The 4860-nt window shown below is 41.2% G+C and overlaps 1 protein-coding gene and 1 pseudogene across 4 annotated transcripts in view; both read right to left on the reverse strand.

Annotated features, from left to right (window-relative positions):
* The window catches only part of MTM1 (myotubularin 1), a 99642-nt gene that overhangs the window by 34907 nt on the left and 59875 nt on the right, over positions 1-4860 (reverse strand). The gene's annotated exons all lie outside the window — the stretch shown is intronic.
* On the reverse strand, positions 2643-2761 carry LOC111733144 (annotated as a pseudogene).

Raw genomic sequence — 4860 nt, forward strand, 5'->3', positions numbered from 1 at the left:
GTATCTTACATTAAAATTACTGATAAGCGTAATATAAGTTTACTAGACTGTTATCACCAGAAGGTGAAAGCTATATAGCCCAAACCAAAATTATTTCCAGTTTAATATGTTTGATTTAGGAGAACTCTGAATACAAGTAATATTTTTTAAAACTGTCATTGATATGAGAATGATACAATGTTCTCATGGTAGTGACATATCGGTGGCCTTTCTTATGAAATCATTCTGGAATCATACTTTCCATTCTGAATGACGTCCAGATGTATAGGATGAGTCAAAGACTTGGCATCCTTTACCCCTGAAAAACGCCTATGAGAACTCTATGACGGAAATGGCTCCTGAGCTACCTTTGATCCTAAGAGCCAAACTTGGACTTCAATTATTTCAGGAAAATTTATGAATCACACGACAAACAGCCAGATATTTCTTCTCATGAAATACACAGCAACACATGTAATATTGAAGTGGAAGTTCAGGTAGGAAAGATCAGGTACTTAAGTCGATATTTTTAACCACCCACATGAAGCAACTTACAACCACAAGAAAACATATTTTTAAAAAAGCATTACTTGTTAGGGTTCATATTTTATTTTTCTTTAAAAATTAAGTTGTCCATAAACTAATTGGTTTCATCAAAGCAAACATTCTAAAAGTACCAGAATTTTTAAAAGTTGAATATACCAGATATTTTAATTTTTACTTTCTCCCTTAAAGATTCAGATAAGAGAACAAAGCAAGAACTTTAAAACACAAGCTCTCCAACAGCAATATAAGGATGGATTATTTTAAAAGAAGTAAAAACTACTAAGTGTTAGAGCAAGGATAACAAACCCCATTCATCTGCACCTCATTATTTAAAAGCACACAATTCTCTACAAGTGGAAACTTGTTACAAGCCTAATTAAAGGTCCTGTCTGAAAACTGTTAAAACCTAAAGTTAATGGATTATATGTCTCGAGGTTTTGAACTATCATTTATTTTCTCCTGTAGATAATACATTTTTAAGGCTTTGGCTCTCTTAGTTCTGTATTAGCGGGTTGACATTCCCACAGTTGTCCCTACCTGTAAGCCTGGGTCAGTTTGGGTCAACCCTCTCTCTGGGGAATCGAAACCCCATGGACAGAACCGGTTCTACAGAACCTCCCTTTAAGGAGGCCGGAGCAGGGAGCCGGGTTAGCGAGACGGGAAACAAGTCCGCCCCACAAGCCCGCCGGCACCCGCTTGGTTCCACGGCCTGCGGGCGACTCGGGAGTGACTCGGGCCCGCTGCGCGGGGCCTCAGAGCAGACACGTGCTCTGGCGAACGCGGCCTTCTGGTCAGCGCCGCGCGAAGGGCCCCCGCGGCCTTCTTCTAGGGCCCAATCCCTTGCCGGGCTCTGCCCCGGGATCGGGGGCTGGGGAGGGGGCCTCTCCCAGGGTGCCAGTCAGCGCCCGTGCCCCTCGCCCCCACTGAGCCGGAATCTCTGGGGGTCGGTCGACCGAATCCCGAAGGGCCACGTGGAATGTGTCAGGACACGTAGGAAGCCGGCGTAAAGGTTCTGCGTGGTCAAGCGGTTTCGGGGCTGCTTGAATTTTTTTAAGTAATTTTGAAATAATTATAGGTTGACAAGAAGTTGAAAAAAAAAATGTACATGCAAGTCCCATGCACCCTTCACTCAGCCTCCCCAGTGCGAATGTCTTGCATAACTAGGGCACAATATCAAAACCAGGAAACTGACATCGGAAAATGTACCCTCTCAAGTGCTGACCCCTAGCTTCCAGTGAGTGTGTCTTCCTTTATTTGGCTCTATATATTAGTATTTGGGCGTTTCACCAATTCCTGCTAGTCAAGAGATGCCATGCATAGAGACTTTAAAAAAACAACAACAAAAAAAACAATCATGTGCATTTTTCCAGTATTAAAAATAGCACGATGTAACATTTGAAAAATCTTAAAGGACAAAGTTGAGATAAAAATCTCCAATTTCACACTAGGGCTAAAAACAGCTGTGACAAGGAGCATATAACTCGTCTTTTCGATTTAGCTACATTTATCACTGTTATGTCTTCTGCAGGGAAAATATGAAATGACAACAGATTTTTGCTTTTGTTTAATGAGCCATTATTTTAAAAGGCACCTATATAAAGATGTGCCGACTCATTTAAAATATATCTAGATTGGATTTATTTTCATTGAGTAGAATCTATAAATGGTAAGCAATCCATGAGTATCCTTCTTTGAGGGGGGAGGGCTGTCTGCCACTGAATTCGGATTCCTAGAACTCATGAGGCTTCCTCCCGGACAGCCTCTTCCCCTATAAAGACTTGCCATGTCATGTCTCGGAACTGGATGTTTGAGAGTCAGATTTACAGAACTTAAATATCATTCAAAAAGGAGATGGTTACAGAAGAAAACCATTTTCATAGTATTCAGGACAACTGATAAGCTATGTAGATTTAACAGTGCTTTCGAATGACGTTGCTACCACGCAATGGCATGGTCATTGATGGACAAGAATTTTAGGAGGAGCAGATCCTTGTTATGTAGCAAATAAACTACAACTTTGAATACCTAGCCTTAAAAATTTAGGAGACTGCTCACTAACTACTTCATTTGTGATAGACTTTGTAATGTTTGAACAGGATTTTTTTTTTTATTTTTAACGCCTACAGCACTTAGTATTCCAAGGTGGTATCCCATCCAAGTACTAACCAGGTCTGACCCTGCTTAGCTTCTGAGATAAGACGAGATCAGGCACGTTCAGGGTGACATGGCTGTAGACTTGAACAGGAATTTGGTTTCTGAAACTGAAGATGTTTGTTTGCCTTTTTAAAAAGTTTCAATCTACCATGTAAGGCTGCGACAATGTAAAACTACCCCATTTTCAGTTTTAGATTACACTTAAGAAACAAGACCCCATCATGTTAAAAAAAGGAAGGAAGGAAGGAAGGAAGGAAGAAAGGAAGGAAGGAAGGAAGAAAAGAAAAAGCTTTCATCAAAGTTAGAGGAAAAAGTCTAAAATGTAAAAGAAGAGTCACAGGAGGTAAAGTTGGCAAAGTTTATAATTCCAAGTAACATCTTCATGCTAGACAGTGATTTCCGCCTATTTCACATGACCTGACTCAGTAAGTTCATTCAAATAACTGCAGCAAAAGTAATTTAATCCAAAAATAGGACGAAAGTTTCATAGGTTAAAAACAGCTAGCACATAAATTACCATTTATATTTTTATGTAAATAATTTTCCAAGTCCTATTTCTACCATTTTCCCTAGAGAAAATGGTTTAACAGTCCTTTAATATCACCACTACCTTCACATATAAATGTACATATTCATTTATTCAGGAAAGGACCACAAAAGTACATTTAAAATGTCATTTGAAATCACTTCAGAACAAATGGTTCCTTACTACCTGTCTACAATCATAATCATTTAAGATTGACATTTCTCAGGATTTGACCACTATCTCTTCCCACTATAATTTTATCTCCTGGCAATTTTGCCCACCATTTATGAAAATAACGATTGTCATATCCAGACCTACCAAATAAACTTCTCCCCAAGCCAGAGCTCCAGGTCTTTGTAGCCACCTGCCTCCTAGATATCTATATGTATACCCAGTTGTCCCCAAGACAGTTGTGACGGCATGCCCAAAATGGGATTCACGACCTCTTCCTCACTCCCCTCCTACATTCCCCATGTCAGCCACTGGTCCCACCATCAACCTGATTATCCAGGCTAGATTCTTCCCTATCATAATATCCCCCTCATAACTATATTCATTCGATCAATCAATTGTACTGATCTTACCTGCTAGATCTTTCTCAAGTCCATTCCCTCCTGTCCATTGCCCTATTTCAAGCCCTCATCGTCATACACCTAGGTGATCAAACCATCCTCCGAAATGTTCTCCTGCCCGACTCTATCCACTCCGCATGCTGTAGCACAAGCAATCGTTTTGAAATAGAAACTGAATCATGCCACTTTCTTTCTTAAAACCCCCTCAACTTCAGATAAAAAGCAAAACTCCTTGGTGGGGCATGTTAGGCTCTGCAGGCTTCGACCCGGCTTTCCCCTTCAGCACCATCTCTCACTGCTATACCTACATACACACCAACTCCAGACACCAACCCGCATTCGGGTCCAGCCTGTGTCTGGCCAACACTCCTCATCTTTCAGGATTTGCCTCCTCTAGGAAGCATTCCTTGACACCCACCCCCTTAGTTTCCGCTCCCTTGAAATCCTACCCATATGCATCTGTATCATATGCATCTCTCTGTCCACATCACCCAGGGAAACTGTGCTCCTTGGGTACAGGGAGTGGTATTGGCTCCCTGTGCCTTGCCATGAGGTAGGCATTCTGTAAACGTCTATTGAGCAAAAATAGGGAAGAAGGGAATGAAAAAGAAGCGAGGAGAGGCTGGACCTCTCAGACATTACAGCTTATAAAGCCTCAGTAGTTAACAGAGAGTGTTACTGGTGAGTGAAGAGTGACTGATGCAAGAAAAGAAACTTTCAGAAATAAAACCAATTACAAATTGGTCAACAAATGGAGTCGCACCAACAGGGGATGAAAGTGTTGGATCCATACCTTACACGGTAAGCCCAAATAAATCCCGAGTTTGAGCAAATATTTAAATCTTCGAAAAGAAATTACAGTATTAGAGAAATGTGGGATAATTCTTTTATAGCTCTGAGTGGGGAAGACCTTCCTACCTGGGATGTAAAACCCAGACGTTATTTTTAAAAAGTGTGCAGACAAGAGCTAGCTACCCTAGCAGGTCTGAGACTGTTCAAGTTCAAAAGGCCTGCTTGCATGGTTGACCCTTGGCTGGCCTCTGGGGACCTGGATTTTGGGAGAGTTCTCACCATTCCCTAACT

This window comes from Pteropus vampyrus, unplaced genomic scaffold, assembly GCF_000151845.1.
Source record: "Pteropus vampyrus isolate Shadow unplaced genomic scaffold, Pvam_2.0 Scaffold529, whole genome shotgun sequence".
Classification (NCBI taxonomy): domain Eukaryota; kingdom Metazoa; phylum Chordata; class Mammalia; order Chiroptera; family Pteropodidae; genus Pteropus; species Pteropus vampyrus.